Consider the following 21,231-nt stretch of genomic DNA (forward strand, 5'->3'; position numbering starts at 1 on the left):
TGTCTGTCTTTGTTACTTGGTGTAAGTATGTGTCTGTGTTGCTGGGTATCAGTGTATGTCTTTGTTACTTGATGTAAGTGTGTGTCTGTGTTACTGGGTATCAGTGTCTGTCTTTGTTGCTTGGTGTCAGTGTATGTCTTTGTTACTTGGTGTAAGTGTGTGTCTGTGTTACTGGGTATCAGTGTACGTCTTTGTTACTTGGTGTCTGTGTGCGTCTGTGTTACTTGGTGTAAGTGTGATTTCTGTGTAACTGGGTATCAGTGTATGTCTTTGTTACTTGGTGTCAGAGTATGTCTTTTTTAATTGGTGTAAGTGAATGTCTTTGTTACTTGGTGTCAGTGTATGTCTTTGTTACTTGGTGTAAGTGTGTGTCTGTGTTACTGTGTATCAGTGTATCTCTTTGTTAATTGCTGTCAGTGTATTTCTCTGTTACTTGGTGTAAGTGTGTCTCTGTGTTACTGGGTATCAGTGCATGTCTTTGTTACTTGGTGTCAGTGCATGTCTTCGTTACTTGGTGTAAGTGTGTGTCTGTGTTACTGGGTATCATTGTATGTCTTTGTTGCTTGGTGTCAGTGTATGTCTTTGTACTTGGTGTAAGTGGATGTCTTTGTTACTTGGTGCCAGTGTATGTCTGTGTTACTTGGTGCCAGTGTGTGTCTTTGTTACTTGGTGTAAGTGTTTCTCTGTGTTACTGGGTGACACTGTGTATCTGTGTTCCTGGGTGTCAGTGTATGTCTTTGTTACTCGGTGTCAGTATATGTCCGTGATACTTGGTTTAAGTGTGTGTCTGTGTTACTGGGTATCAGTGTTTGTCTTTGATCCTTGGTGTAAGTGTGTGTCTGTGTTACTGGGTATCAGTGCATGTCTTTGTTACTTGGTGTCAGTGTATGTCTTTGTTACTTGGTGTAAGTGGATGTCTTTGTTACTTGGTGTAAGTGGATGTCTTTGTTACTTGGTTTCAGTGTATGTCTTTGTTACTTGGTGTAACTGGGTGTCTGTGTTACTGGGTATCAGTGTATGTCTTTGTTACTTGGTGTCAGAGTATGTCTTTGTTACTTGTTGTCAGTGTATGTCTTTGTTGCTTGGTATAATTGTGTGTCTGTGTTACTGGGTATCAGTGTATGTCTTTGTTACTTGGTGTCAGTGTATGTCTTTGTTACTGGGTGTCAGTGTGTGTCTTTGTGACTTGGTGTAAGTGTGTGTCTGTGTTACTGGATGTCAGTGTCTGTCTTTGTTACTTGGTGTAAGTGTGTGTCTGTGTTACTGGGTATCAGTGTCTGTCTTTGTTAATGGGTGTCAGTGTGTGTCTTTGTGACTTGGTGTAAGTGTGTGTCTGTATTACTGGGTATCAGTATCTGTCTTTGTTACTTGGTGTCAGTGTCTGTCCATGTTACTTGGTGTAAGTGGATGTCTTTGTTAATTGGTGTAAGTGTATGTCTGTCTTACTTGGTGTAAGTGTATGTCTTTGTTACTTGGTGTCAGTGTATGTCTTTGTTACTTGGTGTCAGTGTATGTCTTTGTTACTTGGTGTAAGTGTGTGTCTGTATTACTGGGTATCAGTGTCTGTCTTTGTTACTTGGTGTAAGAGTGTGTCTGTGTTGCTGGGTATCAGTGTATGTCTTTGTTACTTGGTGTCAGTGTTGGTCTGTGTTACTTGGTGTAAGTGTGTGTCTTTCTTACTTGATGTAAGTGCATGTCTTTGTTAATTGGTGTCAGTGTATGTCTGTGTTACTTGGTGTAATTGTGTGTCTTTTTTAGTTGGTGTAAGTGTATGTCTTTGTTACTTGGTGTCAGTGTATGTCTTTGTTACTTGCTGTAAGTGTTTGTCTGTGTCACTGGGTATCTGTGCATGTCTTTGTTAGTTGTTGTCAGTGTATGTCTGTGTTACTTGGTGTCAGTGTTACTCTGTGTTACTGGGTGTCACTGTGTATCTGTGTTCCTGGGTGTCAGTGTATGTCTTTGTTACTTGGTCTCAGTGTATGTCCGTGTTACATGTTGTAAGTGTGTGTCTGTGTTACTGGGTATCAGTGCATGTCTTTGTTACTTGGTGTCAGTGCATGTCTTTGTTACTTGGTGTAAGTGTATGTCTTTGTTACTTGGTTTCAGCGTATGTCTTTGTTACTTGGTGTAAGTGTGTGTCTGTGTTACTGGGGATCAGTGTATGTCTTTGTTAATTGGTGTCAGTGTATGTCTTTGTTAGTTGGTGTCAGTGTATGTCTTTGGTACTTGGTGTAATTGTGTGTCTGTGTTACTGGGTATCAGTGCATGTCTTTGTTACTTGAAGTCAGTGTGTGTCTTTGTTACTGGGTGTCAGTGTATGTCTTTGTTACTGGGTGTCAGTGTGTCTCTTTGTGACTTGGAGTAAGTGTGCGTCTGTGTTACTGGATGACAGTGTCTGTCATTGTTAGTTGGTGTAAGTGTGTGTCTGTGTTACTGGGTATCAGTGTCTGTCTTTGTTACTGGTTGTCAGTGTGTGTCTTTGTGACTTGGTGTAAGTGTGTGTCTGTATTACTGGGTGTCAGTGTCTGTCTTTGCTACTTGGTGTATGTGTGTGTCTGTGTTACTGGGTATCAGCGTATGTCTTAGTTACTTGGTGTAAGTGTGTGTCTGTGTTACTGGATGTCAGTGTATGTCTTTGTTACTTGGTGTAAGTGTGTGTCTGTGTTACTGGGTATCAGTGTCTGTCTTTGTTGCTTGGTGTCAGTGTATGTCTTTGTTACTTGGTGTAAGTGTGTGTCTGTGTTACTGGGTATCAGTGTACGTCTTTGTTACTTGGTGCCTGTGTGCGTCTGTGTTACTTGGTGTAAGTGTGTGTCTGTGTGACTGGGTATCAGTGTATGTCTTTGTTACTTGGTGTAAGTGTGTGTCTGTGTTCTGCATCAGTGTATGTCTTTGTTACTTGGTGTCAGAGTATGTCTTTTTTAATTGGTGTAAGTGAATGTCTTTGTACTTGGTGTAAGTGGATGTCTTTGTTACTTGGTGCCAGTGTATGTCTTTGTTACTTGGTGTAAGTGTTTCTCTGTGTTACTGGGTGACACTGTGTATCTGTGTTCCTGGGTGTCAGTGTATGTCTTTGTTACTCGGTGTCAGTATATGTCCGTGATACTTGGTTTAAGTGTGTGTCTGTGTTACTGGGTATCAGTGTTTGTCTTTGTTCCTTGGTGTAAGTGTGTGTCTGTGTTACTGGGTATCAGTGCATGTCTTTGTTACTTGGTGTCAGTGTATGTCTTTGTTACTTGGTGTAAGTGAATGTCTTTGTTACTTGGTTTCAGTGTATGTCTTTGTTACTTGGTGTAACTGGGTGTCTGTGTTACTGGGTATCAGTGTATGTCTTTGTTACTGGGTGTCAGTGTGTGTCTTTGTGACTTGGTGTAAGTGTGTGTCTGTGTTACTGGATGTCAGTGTCTGTCTTTGTTACTTGGTGTAATTGTGTGTCTGTGTTACTGGGTATCAGTGTCTGTCTTTGTTAATGGGTGTGAGTGTGTGTCTTTGTGACTTGGTGTAAGTGTGTGTCTGTGTTACTGGATGTCAGTGTCTGTCTTTGTTACTTGGTGTAAGTGTGTGTCTGTGTTACTGGGTATCAGTGTCTGTCTTTGTTACTGGGTCAGTGTGTGTCTTTGTGACTTGGTGTAAGTGTGTGTCTGTATTACTGGGTATCAGTGTCTGTCTTTGTTACTTGGTGTCAGTGTCTGTCCATGTTACTTGGTGTAAGTGGATGTCTTTGTTAATTGGTGTAAGTGTATGTCTGTCTCACTTGGTGTAAGTGTATGTCTGTCTCACTTGGTGTAAGTGTATGTCTTTGTTACTTGGTGTCAGTGTATGTCTTTGTTAATTGGTGTAAGTGCATGCCTTTGTTACTTGGTGTCAGTGTATGTCTTTGTTACTTGGTGTCAGTGTATGCCTTTGTTACTTGGTGTCAGTTTACGTCTTTTGATTCTTGGTGTAAGTGTGTGTCTGTGTTACTGTGTATCAGTGTCTGTCTTTGTTACTTGGTGTAAGAGTGTGTCTGTGTTGCTGGGTATCAGTGTATGTCTTTGTTACTTGGTGTCAGTGTTGGTCTGTGTTACTTGGTGTAAGTGTGTGTCTTTCTTACTTGATGTAAGTGCATGTCTTTGTTAATTGGTGTCAGTGTATGTCTGTGTTACTTGGTGTAATTGTGTGTCTTTGTTAGTTGTTGTCAGTGTATGTCTGTGTTACTTGGTGTCAGTGTGTGTCTTTGTTACTTGGTGTCAGTGTTTCTCTGTGTTCCTGGGTGTCACTGTGTATGTCTTTGTTACTTGGTGTAAGTGTGTGTCTGTGTTACTGGGTATCAGTGCATGTCTTTGTTACTTGGTGTCAGTGTATGTCTTTGTTACTTGGTGTAAGTGTATGTCTTTGTTACTTGGTTTCAGCGTATGTCTTTGTTACTTGGTGTAATTGTGTGTCTGTGTTCCTGGGTATCAGTGTCTGTCTTTGTTACTTGGTGTCAGTGTGTGTCTTTGTTTCTGGGTGTCAGTGTGTGTCTTTGTGACTTGGTGTAAGTGTGCGTCTGTGTTACTGGATGTCAGTGTCTGTCATTGTTAGTTGGTGTAAGTGTGTGTCTGAGTTACTGGGTATCAGTGTCTGTCTTTGTTACTGGTTGTCTGTGTGTGTCTTTGTGACTTGGTGTAAGTGTGTGTCTATGTTACTGGATGTCAGTGTCTGTCATTGTTACTTGGTGTAAGTGTGTGTCTGTGTTACTGGGTATCAGTGTCTGTCTTTGAAACTGGGTGTCAGTGTGTGTCTTTGTGACTTGGTGTAAGTGTGTGTCTGTATTACTGGGTGTCAGTGTCTGTCTTTGCTACTTGGTGTATGTGTGTGTCTGTGTTACTGGGTATCAGCGTATGTCTTGGTTACTTGGTGTTAGTGTATGTCTTCGTTACTTGGTTTCAGTGTATGTCTTTGTTACTTGGTGTAAGTGTGTGTCTGTGTTACTGGGTATCAGTGTATGTCTTTGTTACTTGGTGTCAGTGTGTGTCTTTGTTACTGGGTGTCAGTGTATGTCTTTGTTACTGGGTGTCAGTGTGTGTCTTTGTGACTTGGTGTAAGTGTGTGTCTGTGTTACTGGATGTCAGTGTCTCTCATTGTTACTTGTTGTAAGTGTGTGTCTGTGTTACTGGGTATCAGTGTCTGTCTTTGTTACTGGGTGTCAGTGTATGTCTTTGTTACTTGGTGTCAGTGCATGTCTTTGTCATTTGGTGTAAGTGCATGTCTTTGTTACTTGGTGTCAGTGTATGTCTTTGTTACTTGCTGTAAGTGTTTGTCTGTGTCACTGGGTATCTGTGCATGTCTTTGTTAGTTGTTGTCAGTGTATGTCTGTGTTACTTGGTGTCAGAGTTTCTCTGTGTTACTGGGTGTCAATGTGTATCTGTGTTCCTGGGTGTCAGTGTATGTCTTTGTTACTTGGTCTCAGTGTATGTCCGTGTTACTTGGTGTAAGTGTGTGTCTGTGTTACTGGGTATCAGTGCATGTCTTTGTTACTTGGTGTCAGTGCATGTCTTTGTTACTTGGTGTAAGTGTATGTCTTTGTTAGTTGGTGTCAGTGTATGTCTTTGGTACTTGGTGTAATTGTGAGTCTGTGTTACTGGGTATCAGTGCATGTCTTTGTTACTTGAAGTCAGTGTGTGTCTTTGTTACTGGGTGTCAGTGTATGTCTTTGTTACTGGGTGTCAGTGTGTCTCTTTGTGACTTGGAGTAAGTGTGCGTCTGTGTTACTGGATGACAGTGTCTGTCATTGTTAGTTGGTGTAAGTGTGTGTCTGTGTTACTGGGTATCAGTGTCTGTCTTTGTTACTGGTTGTCAGTGTGTGTCTTTGTGACTTGGTGTAAGTGTGTGTCTGTGTTACTGGATGTCAGTGTCTGTCATTGTTACTTGGTGTAAGTGTGTGTCTGTGTTACTGGGTATCAGTGTCTGTCTTTGTTACTGGGTGTCAGTGTGTGTCTTTGTGATTTGGTGTAAGTGTGTGTCTGTATTACTGGGTGTCAGTGTCTCTCTTCGCTACTTGGTGTATGTGTGTGTCTGTGTTACTGGGTATCAGCGTATGTCTTAGTTACTTGGTGTCAGTGTATGTCTTCGTTACTTGGTTTCAGTGTCTGTCTTTGTTACTTGGTGTAATTGTGTGTCTGTGTTACTGGGTATCAGTGTATGTCTTTGTTACTGGGTGTCAATGTGTGTCTTTGTGACTTGGTGTAAGTGTGTGTCTGTGTTACTGGATGTCAGTGTCTGTCTTTGTTACTTGGTGTAAGTGTGTGTCTGTGTTACTGGGTATCAGTGTCTGTCTTTGTTACTGGGTCAGTGTGTGTCTTTGTGACTTGGTGTAAGTGTGTGTCTGTATTACTGGGGATCAGTGTCTGTCTTTGTTACTTAGTGTCAGTGTCTGTCCATGTTACTTGGTGTAAGTGGATGTCTTTGTTAATTGGTGTAAGTGGATGTCTGTCTCACTTGGTGTAAGTGTATGTCTTTGTTACTTGGTGTCAGTGTATGTCTTTGTTAATTGGTGTAAGTGCATGTCTTTGTTACTTGGTGTCTGTGTATGTCTTTGTTACTTGGTGTCAGTGTATGCCTTTGTTACTTGGTGTCAGTTTACGTCTTTTGATTCTTGTTGTAAGTGTGTGTCTGTGTTACTGGGTATCAGTGTCTGTCTTTGTTACTTCGTGTAAGAGTGTGTCTGTGTTGCTGGGTATCAGTGTATGTCTTTGTTACTTGGTGTCAGTGTTGGTCTGTGTTTCTTGGTGTAAGTGTGTGTCTTTCTTACTTGATGTAAGTGCATGTCTTTGTTAATTGGTGTCAGTGTATGTCTGTGTTACTTGGTGTAATTGTGTGTCTTTGTTAGTTGTTGTCAGTATATGTCTGTGTTACTTGGTGTCAGTGTGTGTCTTTGTTACTTGGTCTCAGTGTATGTCCGTGTTACTTGGTGTAAGTGTGTGTCTTTGTGACTTGGTGTAAGTGTGTGTCTGTATTACTGGGTATCAGCGTATGTCTTAGTTACTTGGTGTCAGTGTATGTCTTCGTTACTTGGTTTCAGTGTCTGTCTTTGTTACTTGGTGTAATTGTGTGTCTGTGTTACTGGGTATCAGTGTATGTCTTTGTTACTGGGTGTCAGTGTGTGTCTTTGTGACTTGGTGTAAGTGTGTGTCTGTGTTACTGGATGTCAGTGTCTGTCTTTGTTACTTGGTGTAAGTGTGTGTCTGTGTTACTGGGTATCAGTGTCTGTCTTTGTTACTGGGTCAGTGTGTGTCTTTGTGACTTGGTGTAAGTGTGTGTCTGTATTACTGGGTATCAGTGTCTGTCTTTGTTACTTGGTGTCAGTGTCTGTCCATGTTACTTGGTGTAAGTGGATGTCTTTGTTAATTGGTGTAAGTGTATGTCTGTCTCACTTGGTGTAAGTGTATGTCTTTGTTACTTGGTGTCAGTGTATGTCTTTGTTAATTGGTGTAAGTGCATGTCTTTGTTACTTGGTGTCAGTGTATGCCTTTGTTACTTGGTGTCAGTTTACGTCTTTTGATTCTTGGTGTAAGTGTGTGTCTGTGTTACTGGGTATCAGTGTCTGTCTTTGTTACTTGGTGTAAGAGTGTGTCTGTGTTGCTGGGTATCAGTGTATGTCTTTGTTACTTGGTGTCAGTGTTGGTCTGTGTTACTTGGTGTAAGTGTGTGTCTTTCTTACTTGATGTAAGTGCATGTCTTTGTTAATTGGTGTCAGTGTATGTCTGTGTTACTTGGTGTAATTGTGTGTCTTTGTTAGTTGTTGTCAGTGTATGTCTGTGTTACTTGGTGTCAGTGTGTGTCTTTGTTATTTGGTGTCAGTGTTTCTCTGTGTTCCTGGGTGTCACTGTGTATCTGTGTTCCTGGGTGTCAGTGTATGTCTTTGTTACTTGGTCTCAGTGTATGTCCGTGTTACTTGGTGTAAGTGTGTGTCTGTGTTACTGGGTATCAGTGCATGTCTTTGTTACTTGGTGTCAGTGTATGTCTTTGTTACTTGGTGTAAGTGTATGTCTTTGTTACTTGGTTTCAGCGTATGTCTTTGTTACTTGGTGTAAGTGTGTGTCTGTGTTACTGGGTATCAGTGTATGTCTTTGTTCATTGGTGTCAGTGTATGTCTTTGTTCGTTGGTGTCAGTGTATGTCTTTGTTACTTGGTGTAATTGTGTGTCTGTGTTCCTGGGTATCAGTGTATGTATTTGTTACTTGGTGTCATTGTGTGTCTTTGTTACTGGGTGTCAGTGTGTGTCTTTGTGACTTGGTGTAAGTGTGCGTCTGTGTTACTGGATGTCAGTGTCTGTCATTGTTAGTTGGTGTAAGTGTGTGTCTGTGTTACTGGGTATCAGTGTCTGTCTTTGTTACTGGTTGTCTGTGTGTGTCTTTGTGACTTGGTGTAAGTGTGTGTCTGTGTTACTGGATGTCAGTGTCTGTCATTGTTACTTGGTGTAAGTGTGTGTCTGTGTTACTGGGTATCAGTGTCTGTCTTTGTTACTGGGTGTCAGTGTGTGTCTTTGTGACTTGGTGTAAGTGTGTGTCTGTATTACTGGGTGTCAGTGTCTGTCTTTGCTACTTGGTGTATGTGTGTGTCTGTGTTACTGGGTATCAGCGTATGTCTTGGTTACTTGGTGTCAGTGTATGTCTTCGTTACTTGGTTTCAGTGTATGTCTTTGTTACTTGGTGTAAGTGTGTGTCTGTGTTACTGGGTATCAGTGTATGTCTTTGTTAATTGGTGTCAGTGTATGCCTTTGTTGGTTGGTGTCAGTGTATGTCTTTGTTACTTGGTGTAATTGTGTGTCTGTGTTACTGGGTATCAGTGTATGTCTTTGTTACTTGGAGTCAGTGTGTGTCTTTGTTACTGGGTGTCAGTGTATGTCTTTGTTACTGGGTGTCAGTGTGTGTCTTTGTGACTTGGTGTAAGTGTGTGTCTGTGTTACTGGATGTCAGTGTCTCTCATTGTTACTTGTTGTAAGTGTGTGTCTGTGTTACTGGGTATCAGTGTCTGTCTTTGTTACTGGGTGTCAGTGTGTGTCTTTGTGACTTGGTGTAAGTGTGTGTCAGTATTACTGGGTGTCAGTGTCTGTCTTTGCTACTTGGTGTATGTGTGTGTCTGTGTTACTGGGTATCAGCGTATGTCTTTTTTATTTGGTGTCAGTGTATGTCCGTGTTACTTGGTGGAAGTGTCTGTCTTTGTTACTTGATGTAAATGTGTGTCTGTGTTACTGGGTATCATTGTATGTCTTTGTTACTTGGTGTCAGTGTATGTCTGTGTACTTGGTGTATGTGTGTGTCTTTGTTACTTGGTGTCAGTGTATGTCTGTGTTACTTGGTGTAAGTGTATGTCTTTGTTACTTGGTGTCAGTGTATGTCTCTGTTACTTGCTGTAAGTGTATGACTTTGTTACTTGGTGTCAGTGCTTGTCTTTGTTACTTGGTGTAATTGTATGTCTTTGTTACTTTGTGTCAGTGTATGTCTCTGTTACTTGGTGTAAGTGTGTGTCTGTGTTACTGGGTATAAGTGTATGTCTTTGTTACTTGGTGTCATTGTCTGGCTTTGTTACTTTGTGTAAGTGTGTGTCTGTGTTACTTGGTGTAATTGTGTGTCTGTGTTACTGGGTATCAGTGTATGTCTTTGTTACTTGGTGTCATTGTATGTCTTTGTTACTTTGTGTAAGTGTATGTCTGTGTTACTTGGTGTAAGTGTATGTCCTTGTTACTTGGTGTCAGTGTATGTCTTTGTTACTTGGTGTAAGTGTATGTCTTTGTTAATTGGTGTCAGTGTATGTCTTTGTCACTTGGTGTAAGTGTATGTCTTTGCTACTTGGTGTCAGTGCATGTCTTCGATACTTGGTGTAAGTGTATGTCTGTGTTACTGGGTATCAGTGTCTGTCTTTGTTTCTTGGTGTCAGTGTGTGTCTGTGTTGCTGGGTGTCAGTGTATGTCTTTGTTACTTGGTGTAAGTGTTTGTCTGTGTTACTGGGTATCAGTGTCTGTCTTTGTTTCTTGGTGTCAGTGTGTGTCTGTGTTGCTGGGAATCAGTGTATGTCTATGTTACTTGGTGTAAGTGTCTGTCTTTGTTTCTTGGTGTCTGTGCATGTCTTTGTTTCTTGGTGTCTGTGCATGTCTTTGTTACTTGGTGTAAGTGTATGTCTTTGTTACTTGGTGTCAGTGTATGTCTCTGTTACTTGGTGTAAGTGTGTGGCTGTGTTACTGGGTATCAGTGTATGTCTTTGTTACTTGGTGTAAGTGTATGTCTTTGTTACTTGGTGTCAGTGTATGTCTCTGTTACTTGGTGTAAGTGTGTGTCTGTGTTACTGGGTATCAGTGTTTGCCTTTGTTACTTGGTGTCATTGTCTGTCTTTGTTTCTTGGTGTCAGTGTATGTCTGTGTTACTTGGTGTAAGTGTATGTCTTTGTTACTTGGTGTCAGTGTATGTCTTTGTTACTTGGTGTCAGTGTATGTCTTTGTTACTTGGTGTAAGTGTATGTCTTTGCTACTTGGTGTAAGTGTATGTCTTTGTTACTTGGTGTCAGTGTCTGTCTTTGTTACTTGGTGTCAGTGTCTGTCTTTGTTACTTGGTGTCAGTGTCTGTCTTTGTTACTTGGTGTCAGTGTGTCTCTGTGTTACTGGGTATCAGTGTACGTCTTTGTTACTTGGTGTCTGTGTGTGTCTGTTTTAATTGGTGTAAGTGTGTGTCTGTGTCACTGGGTATGAGTGTATGTCTTTGTTACTTGGTGTAAGTGTGTGTCTGTGTTATTGGGTATCAGTGTATGTAATTGTTACTTGGTGTCAGTGTATGTCTGTGTTACATGGTGTAAGTGTATGTCTTTGTTACTTGGTGTCAGTGTATGTCTGTGTTACTTGGTGTAAGTGTATGTCTTTGTTACTTGGTGTCAGTGCATGTCTTTGTTACTTGGTGTAAGTGTATGCCTTTGTTACTTGGAGTCAGTGTATTTCTCTGTTTCTTGGTGTAACTGTGTGTCTGTGTTACTGGGTATCAGTGTATGTCTTTGTTACTTGGTGTCAGTGTATGTCTTTGTTACTTGGTGTAAGTGTATGTCTTTGTTACTTGGTGTAAGTGTATGTCTGTGTTACTTGGTGTAAGTGTAGGTATTTGTTACTTGGTGTCAGTGAATGTCTTTGTTACTTGGTGCAAGTGTATGTCTTTGTTACTTGGTGTCAGTGCATGTCTTTGTTACTTGGTGTCAGTGTATTTCTCTGTTACTTGGTGTAATTGTGTGTCTGTGTTACTGGGTATCAATGTATGTCCTTGTTACTTGGTGTCATTGTCTGTCTTTGTTACTTGGAGTAAGTGTGTTCCTGTGTTACTTGGTGTAAGTGTGTGTCTGTGTTACTGGGTATCAGTGTATGTCTTTGTTACTTGGTGTCAGTGTATGTCTTTGTTACTTGGTGTAAGTGTATGTCTTTGTTACTTGGTGTAAGTGTATGTCTGTGTTACTTGGTGTAACTGTATGTCTTTGTTACTTGGTGTCAGTGTATGTCTTTGTTACTTGGTGTAAGTGTATGTCTTTGTTACTTTGTGTCAGTGTATGTCTTTGTTACTTGGTGTAAGTGTATTTCTTTGCTACTTGGTGTCAGTGTATGTCTTTGATAGTTGCTGGAAGTGTATGTCTGCGTTACTGGGTATAAGTGTCTGTCTTTGTTACTTGGTGTAAGTATGTGTCTGTGTTGCTGGGTATCAGTGTATGTCTTTGTTACTTGGTGTAAGTGTGTGTCTGTGTTACTGGGTATCAGTGTCTGTCTTTGTTGCTTGGTGTCAGTGTATGTCTTTGTTACTTGGTGTAAGTGTGTGTCTGTGTTACTGGGTATCAGTGTACGTCTTTGTTACTTGGTGTCTGTGTGCGTCTTTGTTACTTGGTGTAAGTGTGTGTCTGTGTTATTCTGCATCAGTGTATGTCTTTGTTACTTGGTGTCAGAGTATGTCTTTTTTAATTGGTGTAAGTGAATGTCTTTGTTACTTGGTGTCAGTGTATGTCTTTGTTACTTGGTGTAAGTGTGTGTCTGTGTTACTGGGTATCAGTGTATGTCTTTGTTAATTGCTGTCAGTGTATTTCTCTGTTACTTGGTGTAAGTGTGTCTCTGTGTTACTGGGAATCAGTGCATGTCTGTTACTTGGTGTCAGTGCATGTCTTTGTAACTTGGTGTATGTGTATGTCTTTGATACTTTGTGTCAGAGTATGTCTTCGTTACTTGGTGTAAGTGTGTGTCTGTGTTACTGGGTATCAGTGTATGTCTTTGCTACTTGGTGTACGTGAGTGTCTGTGTTAATGGGGATAAGTGTCAGTCTTTGTTACTTGGTGTCAATGTATGTCTTTTTTACTGGGTGTCAGTGCGTGTCTGCGATATTGGGTATCATTGTATGTCTTTGTTGCTTGGTGTCAGTGTATGTCTTTGTACTTGGTGTAAGTGGATGTCTTTGTTACTTGGTGCCAGTGTATGTCTGTGTTACTTGGTGCCAGTGTGTGTCTTTGTTACTTGGTGTAAGTGTTTCTCTGTGTTACTGGGTGACACTGTGTATCTGTGTTCCTGGGTGTCAGTGTATGTCTTTGTTACTCGGTGTCAGTATATGTCCGTGATACTTGGTTTAAGTGTGTGTCTGTGTTACTGGGTATCAGTGTTTGTCTTTGTTCCTTGGTGTAAGTGTGTGTCTGTGTTACTGGGTATCAGTGCATATTTTTGTTACTTGGTGTCAGTGTATGTCTTTGTTACTTGGTGTAAGTGGATGTCTTTGTTACTTGGTTTCAGTGTATGTCTTTGTTACTTGGTGTAACTGGGCGTCTGTGTTACTGGGTATCAGTGTATGTCTTTGTTACTTGGTGTCAGTGTATGTCTTTGTTACTTGTTGTCAGTGTATGTCTTTGTTGCTTGGTATAATTGTGTGTCTGTGTTACTGGGTATCAGTGTATGTCTTTGTTACTTGGTGTCAGTGTATGTCTTTGTTACTGGGTGTCAGTGTGTGTCTTTGTGACTTGGTGTAAGTGTGTGTCTGTGTTACTGGATGTCAGTGTCTGTCTTTGTTACTTGGTGTAAGTGTGTGTCTTTGTTAATGGGTGTCAGTGTGTGTATATGTGACTTGGTGTAAGTGTGTGTCTGTATTACTGGGTATCAGTATCTGTCTTTGTTACTTGGTGTCAGTGTCTGTCCATGTTACTTGGTGTAAGTGGATGTCTTTGTTAATTGGTGTAAGTGTATGTCTGTCTTACTTGGTGTAAGTGTATGTCTTTGTTACTTGGTGTCAGTGTATGTCTTTGTTACTTGGTGTCAGTGTATGTCTTTGTTACTTTGTGTAAGTGTATGCCTTTGTTACTTGGTGTCAGTTTACGTCTTTTGATTGTTGGTGTAAGTGTCTGTCTGTGTTACTGGGTATCAGTGTCTGTCTTTGTTACTTGGTGTAAGAGTGTGTCTGTGTTGCTGGGTATCAGTGTATGTCTTTGTTACTTGGTGTCAGTGTTGGTCTGTGTTACTTGGTGTAAGTGTGTGTCTTTCTTACTTGATGTAAGTGCATGTCTTTGTTAATTGGTGTCAGTGTATGTCTGTGTTACTTGGTGTAATTGTGTGTCTTTGTTAGTTGGTGTAAGTGCATGTCTTTGTTACTTGGTGTCAGTGCATGTCTTTGTTATTTGGTGTAAGTGTATGTCTTTGTTACTTGGTGTCAGTGTATGTCTTTGTTACTTGGTGTCAGTGTTACTCTGTGTTACTGGGTGTCACTGTGTATCTGTGTTCCTGGGTGTCAGTGTATGTCTTTGTTACTTGGTCTCAGTGTATGTCCGTGTTACTTGGTGTAAGTGTGTGTCTGTGTTACTGGGTATCAGTGCATGTCTTTGTTACTTGGTGTCAGTGCATGTCTTTGTTACTTGGTGTAAGTGTATGTCTTTGTTACTTGGTTTCAGCGTATGTCTTTGTTACTTGGTGTAAGTGTGTGTCTGTGTTACTGGGTATCAGTGTATGTCTTTGTTAATTGGTGTCAGTGTATGTCTTTGTTAGTTGGTGTCAGTGTATGTCTTTGGTACTTGGTGTAATTGTGTGTCTGTGTTACTGGGTATCAGTGCATGTCTTTGTTACTTGAAGTCAGTGTGTGTCTTTGTTACTGGGTGTCAGTGTATGTCTTTGTTACTGGGTGTCAGTGTGTCTCTTTGTGACTTGGAGTAAGTGTGCGTCTGTGTTACTGGATTACAGTGTCTGTCATTGTTAGTTGGTGTAAGTGTGTGACTGTGTTACTGGGTATCAGTGTCTGTCTTTGTTACTGGTTGTCAGTGTGTGTCTTTGTGACTTGGTGTAAGTGTGTGTCTGTGTTACTGGATGTCAGTGTCTGTCATTGTTACTTGGTGTAAGTGTGTGTCTGTGTTACTGGGTATCAGTGTCTGTCTTTGTTACTGGGTGTCAGTGTGTGTCTTTGTGACTTGGTGTAAGTGTGTGTCTGTATTACTGGGTGTCAGTGTCTCTCTTTGCTACTTGGTGTATGTGTGTGTCTGTGTTACTGGGTATCAGCGTATGTCTTAGTTACTTGGTGTCAGTGTATGTCTTCGTTACTTGGTTTCAGTGTCTGTCTTTGTTACTTGGTGTAATTGTGTGTCTGTGTTACTGGGTATCAGTGTATGTCTTTGTTACTGGGTGTCAGTGTGTGTCTTTGTGACTTGGTGTAAGTGTGTGTCTGTGTTACTGGATGTCAGTGTATGTCTTTGTTACTTGGTGTAAGTGTGTGTCTGTGTTACTGGGTATCAGTGTCTGTCTTTGTTGCTTGGAGTCAGTGTATGTCTTTGTTACTTGGTGTAAGTGTGTGTCTGTGTTACTGGGTATCAGTGTACGTCTTTGTTACTTGGTGTCTGTGTGCGTCTGTGTTACTTGGTGTAAGTGTGTGTCTGTGTAACTGGGTATCAGTGTACGTCTTTGTTACTTGGTGTCTGTGTGCGTCTGTGTTACTTGGTGTAAGTGTGTGTCTGTGTTATTCTGCATCAGTGTATGTCTTTGTTACTTGGTGTCAGAGTATGTCTTTTTTAATTGGTGTAAGTGAATGTCTTTGTTACTTGGTGTCAGTGTATGTCTTTGTTACTTGGTGTAAGTGTGTGTCTGTGTTACTGGGTATCAGTATATGTCTTTGTTAATTGCTGTCAGTGTATTTCTCTGTTAATTGGTGTAATTGTGTCTCTGTGTTACTGGGTATCAGTGCATGTCTTTGTTACTTGGTGTCAGTGCATGTCTTTGTAACTTGGTGTATGTGTATGTCTTTGTTACTTTGTGTCAGAGTATGTCTTCGTTACTTGGTGTAAGTGTGTGTCTGTGTTACTGGGTATCAGTGTATGTCTTTGCTACTTGGTGTACGTGAGTGTCTGTGTTAATGGGGATAAGTGTCAGTCTTTGTTACTTGGTGTCAATGTATGTCTTTTTTACTGGGTGTCAGTGCGTGTCTGCGATAGTGGGTATCATTGTATGTCTTTGTTGCTTGGTGTCAGTGTATGTCTTTGTACTTGGTGTAAGTGGATGTCTTTGTTACTTGGTGCCAGTGTATGTCTGTGTTACTTGGTGCCAGTGTGTGTCTTTGTTACTTGGTGTAAGTGTTTCTCTGTGTTACTGGGTGACACTGTGTATCTGTGTTCCTGGGTGTCAGTGTATGTCTTTGTTACTCGGTGTCAGTATATGTCCGTGATACTTGGTTTAAGTGTGTGTCTGTGTTACTGGGTATCAGTGTTTGTCTTTGTTCCTTGGTGTAAGTGCATGTCTTTGTTACTTGGTGTCAGTGTATGTCTTTGTTACTTGGTGTCAGTGTATGCCTTTGTTACTTGGTGTCAGTTTACGTCTTTTGATTCTTGGTGTAAGTGTGTGTCTGTGTTACTGTGTATCAGTGTCTGTCTTTGTTACTTGTGTAAGAGTGTGTCTGTGTTGCTGGGTATCAGTGTATGTCTTTGTTACTTGGTGTCAGTGTTGGTCTGTGTTACTTGGTGTAAGTGTGTGTCTTTCTTACTTGATGTAAGTGCATGTCTTTGTTAATTGGTGTCAGTGTATGTCTGTGTTACTTGGTGTAATTGTGTGTCTTTGTTAGTTGTTGTCAGTGTATGTCTCTGTTACTTGGTGTCAGTGTGTGTCTTTGTTACTTGGTGTCAGTGTTTCTCTGTGTTCCTGGGTGTCACTGTGTATCTGTGTTCCTGGGTGTCAGTGTATGTCTTTGTTACTTGGTCTCAGTGTATGTCCGTGTTACTTGCTGTAAGTGTGTGTCTGGGTTACTGGGTATCAGTGCAAGTCTTTGTTACTTGGTGTCAGTGTATGTCTGTGTTACTTGGTGTAAGTGTATGTCTTTGTTACTTGGTTTCAGCGTATGTCTTTGTTACTTGGTGTAAGTGTGTGTCTGTGTTACTGGGTATCAGTGTATGTCTTTGTTAATTGGTGTCAGTGTATGTCTTTGTCAGTTGGTGTCAGTGTGTGTCTTTGTTACTTGGTGTAATTGTGTCTCTGTGTTACTGGGTATCAGTGCAAGTCTTTGTTACTTGGCGTCAGTGTATGTCTTTGTTACTTGGTGTAAGTGTATGTCTTTGTTACTTGGTTTCAGCGTATGTCTTTGTTACTTGGTGTAAGTGTGTGTCTGTGTTACTGGGTATCAGTGTATGTCTTTGTTAATTGGTGTCAGTGTATGTCTTTGTCAGTTGGTGTCAGTGTATGTCTTTGTGACTTGGTGTAAGTGTGCGTCTGTGTTACTTGATGTCAGTGTCTGTCATTGTTACTTGGTGTATGTGTGTATGTGTTACTGGGTATCAGTGTCTGTCTTTGTTACTGGTTGTCTGTGTGTGTCTTTGTGACTTGGTTTAAGTGTGTGTCTGTGTTACTGGATGTCAGTGTCTGTCATTGTTACTTGGTGGAAGTGTGTGTCTGTGTTACTGGGTATCAGTGTCTGTCTTTGTTACTGGGTGTCAGTGTCTGTCTTTGCTACTTGGTGTATGTGTGTGTCTGTGTTACTGGGTATCAGTGTATGTCTTTGTTAATTGGTGTCAGTGTATGCCTTTGTTGGTTGGTGTCAGTGTATGCCTTTGTTACTGGGTGTCAGTGTGTGTCTTTGTGACTTGGTGTAAATGTGTGTCTGTATTACTGGGTGTCAGTGTCTGTCTTTGTTACTTGGTGTAAGTGTGTGTCTGTGTGACTGGGTATCAGTGTCTGTCTTTGTTACTGGGTGTCAGTGTGTGTCTTTGTGACTTGGTGTAAGTGTCTGTCTGTATTACTCGGTGTCAGTGTCTGTCTTTGCTACTTGGTGTATGTGTGTGTCTGTGTTACTGGGTATCAGCGTATGTCTTTGTTACTTGGTGTCAGTGTATGTCCGTGTTACTTGGTGGAAGTGTGTGTCTTTGTTAATTAGTGGAAGTGTATGTCTGTCTTACTTGGTGTAAGTGTATGTCTTTGTTACTTGTTGTCAGTGTATGTCTTCGTTACTGGGTGTCAGAGTGTGTCTTTGTGACTTGGTGTAAGTGTGTGTCTGTGTTACTGGATGTCAGCGTCTGTCTTTGTAACTTGGTGTAAGTGTGTGTCTGTGTTACTGGGTATCAGTGTCTGTCTTTGTTACTGGGTGTCAGTGTCTGTCTTTGTGACTTGGTGGAAGTGTGTGTCTGTATTACTGGGTGTCAGTGTATGTCCGTGTTACTTGGTGGAGGTGTGTGTCTTTGTTAATTGGTGGAAGTGGATGTCTGTCTTACTTGGTGTAAGTGTATGTCTTTGTTACTTGGTGTCAGTGTATTTCTTTGTTACTTGGTGTAAGTGTATGTCTTTGTTACTTGGTGTCAGGGAATGTCTTTGCTACTTGGTGTAAGTGTATGTCTTTGTTACTTGATGTCAGTGTATGTCTTTGATTCTTGGTGTAATTGTGTGTCTGTGTTACTGGGTATCAGTGTCTGTCTTTGTTACTTGGTACAAGTGTGTGTCTGTGTTACTGCGTATCAGTGTCAGTCTTTGTTACTGGGTGTCAGTGTGTGTCTTTGTGACTTGGTGTAATTGTGTGTCTGTGTTGCTGGATGTCAGTGTCTGTCTTTGTTACTTGGTGTAAGTGTTTGTCTGTGTTACTGGGTATCAGTGTCTGTCTTTGTTACTTGGTGTCAGTGTGTGTCTTTGTTACTTGGTGTAAGTGTGTGTCTGTGTTACTGGGTATCAGTGTCTGTCTCTGTTACTGGGTGTCAGTGTCTGTCTTTGCTACTTGGTGTATGTGTGTGTCTGTGTTACTGAGTATCAGCGTATGTCTTTGTTACTTGGTGTCAGAGTATGTCTTCGTTACTTGGTTTCAGTGTATGTCTTTGTTACTTGGTGTAAGTGTGTGTCTGTGTTACTGGGTATCAGTGTATGTCTTTGTTAATTGGTGTCAGTGGATGCCTTTGTTGGTTGGTGTCAGTGTATGTCTTTGTTACTTGGTGTAATTGTGTGTCTGTGTTACTGGGTATCAGTGTATGTCTTTGTTACTTGGTGTCAGTGTATGTCTTTGTTACTGGGTGTCAGTGTGTGTCTTTGTGACTTGGTGTAAGTGTGTGTCTGTGTTACTGGATGTCAGTGTCTGTCATTGTTACTTGGTGTAAGTGTGTGTCTTTGTTACTGGGTGTCAGTGTCTGTCTTTGTTACTGGGTGTCAGTGTGTGTCTTTGTGACTTGGCATAAGTGTGTGTCTGTGTTACTGGATGTCAGCGTCTGTCTCTTTTACTTGGTGTCAGTGTATGTCCGTGTTACTTGGTGGAGGTGTGTGCCTTTGTTAATAGGTGGAAGTGTATGTCTGTCTTACTTGGTGTTAGTGTATGTCTTTGTTACTTGGTGTCAGTGTATGTCTTTGTTACTTGATGTAAGTGTATGTCTTTGTTACTTGGTGTCAGTGAATGTCTTTGTTACTTGGTGTAAGTGTATGTCTTTGTTACTTGATGTCAGTGTATGTCTTTGATTCTTGGTGTAATTGTGTGTCTGTGTTACTGGCTATCAGTGTCTGTCTTTGTTACTTGGTGTAAGTGTGTGTCTGTGTTGCTGGATGTCAGTGTCTGTCTTTGTTACTTGGTGTAAGTGTGTGTCCGTGTTACTGGGTATCAGTGTCTGCCTTTGTTACTTGGTGTCAGTGTGTGTCTTAGTTACTTGGTGTAAGTGTGTGTCTGTGTTTCTGGGTATCAGTGTCTGTATTTGTTACTGGGTGTCAGTGTGTGTCTTTGTGACGTGGTGTAAGTTTGTGTCTGTATTACTGGGTGTCAGTGTCTGTCTTTGCTACTTGGTGCTTGTGTCTGTCTGTGTTACTGGGTATCAGCGTATGTCTTTGTTACTTGGTGTCAGTGTATGCCTTTGTTACTTGGTTTCAGTGTATGTCTTTGTTACTTGGTGTAAGTGTGTGTCTGTGTTGCTGGGTATCAGTGTATGTCTTTGTTAATTGGTGTCAGTGTATGTCTTTGTTACTTGGTGTCAGTGTATGTCTTTGTTACTTGGTGTAATTGTGTGTCTGTGTTACTGGGTATCAGTGTATGTCTTTGTTACTTGGTGTCAGTGTGTGTCTTTGTTACTGGGTGTCAGTGTATGTCTTTGTTACTGGGTGTCAGTGTCTGTCATTGTTACTTGGTGTAAGTGTGTGTCTGTGTTCCTGCGTATCAGTGTCTGTCTTTGTTACTGGGTGTCAGTGAGTGTCTTTGTGACTTGGTGTAAGTGTGTGTCTGTATTACTGGGTGTCAGTGTATGTCCGTGTTTCTTGGTGGAAGTGTGTGTCTTTGTTAATTGGTGGAAGTGTATGTCTGTCTTACTTGGTGTAAGTGTATGTCTTTGTTACTTGGTGTCAGTGTATGTCTTCGTTACTGGGTGTCAGAGTGTGTCTTTGTGACTTGGTGTAAGTGTGTGTCTGTGTTACTGGATGTCAGCGTCTGTCTTTGTAACTTGGTGTAAGTGTGTGTCTGTGTTACTGGGTATCAGTATCTGTCTTTGTTACTGGGTGTCAGTGTGTGTCTTTGTGACTTGGTGTAAGTGTGTGTCTGTATTACTGGGTGTCAGTGTCTGTCTTTGTTACTTGGTGGAAGTGTGTGTCTGTGTGAATGGGTATCAGCGTATGTCTCTGTTACTTGGTGTCAGTGTATGTCCGTGTTACTTGGTGGAGGTGTGTGTCTTTGTTAATTGGTGGAAGAGTATGTCTGTCTTACTTGGTGTCAGTGTATGTCTTTGTTACTTGGTGTCAGTGTATCTCTTTGTTACTTGGTGTCAGTGTATGTCTTTGTTACTGGGTATCAGTTTATGTCTTTGTTACTTGGTGTCAGTGTGTGTCTTTGTTACTGGGAGTCAGTGTATGTCTTTGTTACTGGGTGTCAGTGTGTGTCTTTGTGACTTGGTGTAAGTGTGTGTCTTTGTTACTGGATGTCAGTGTCTGTCATTGTTACTTGGTGTAAGTGTGTGTCTGTGTTCCTGCGTATCAGTGTCTGTCTGTATTACTGGGTGTCAGTGTCTGTCTTTGCTACTTGGTGTATGTGTGTGTCTTTATTACTGGGTATCAGCGTATGTCTTTGTTACTTGGTGTCAGTGTATGTCCGTGTTACTGGGAGTCAGTGTCTGTCTTTGTTACTGGGTGTCAGTGTGTGTCTTTGTGACTTGGTGTAAGTGTGTGTCTGTGTTGCTGGATGTCAGTGTCTGTCTTTGTTACTTGGTGTAAGTGTGTGTCAGTGTTACTGGGTATCAGTGTCTGCCTTTGTTACTTGGTGTCAGTGTGTGTCTTAGTTACTTGGTGTAAGTGTGTGTCTGTGTTTCTGGGTATCAGTGTCTGTATTTGTTACTGGGTGTCAGTGTGTGTCTTTGTGACGTGGTGTAAGTTTGTGTCTGTATTACTGGGTGTCAGTGTCTGTCTTTGCTACTTGGTGCATGTGTCTGTCTGTGTTACTGGGTATCAGCGTATGTCTTTGTTACTTGGTGTCAGTGTATGCCTTTGTTACTTGGTTTCAGTGTATGTCTTTGTTACTTGGTGTAAGTGTGTGTCTGTGTTGCTGGGTATCAGTGTATGTCTTTGTTAATTGGTGGAAGTGTATGTCTGTCTTACTTGGTGTCAGTGTATGTCTTTGTTACTTGGTGTAATTGTGTGTCTGTGTTACTGGGTATCAGTGTATGTCTTTGTTACTTGGTGTCAGTGTGTGTCTTTGTTACTGGGTGTCAGTGTATGTCTTTGTTACTGGGTGTCAGTGTGTGTCTTTGTGACTTGGTGTAAGTGTGTGTCTTTGTTACTGGATGTCAGTGTCTGTCTTTGTTACTGGGTGTCAG

The sequence above is a fragment of the Heterodontus francisci genome, unplaced genomic scaffold, assembly GCF_036365525.1.
Source record: "Heterodontus francisci isolate sHetFra1 unplaced genomic scaffold, sHetFra1.hap1 HAP1_SCAFFOLD_64, whole genome shotgun sequence".
In the NCBI taxonomy this organism is placed as follows: domain Eukaryota; kingdom Metazoa; phylum Chordata; class Chondrichthyes; order Heterodontiformes; family Heterodontidae; genus Heterodontus; species Heterodontus francisci.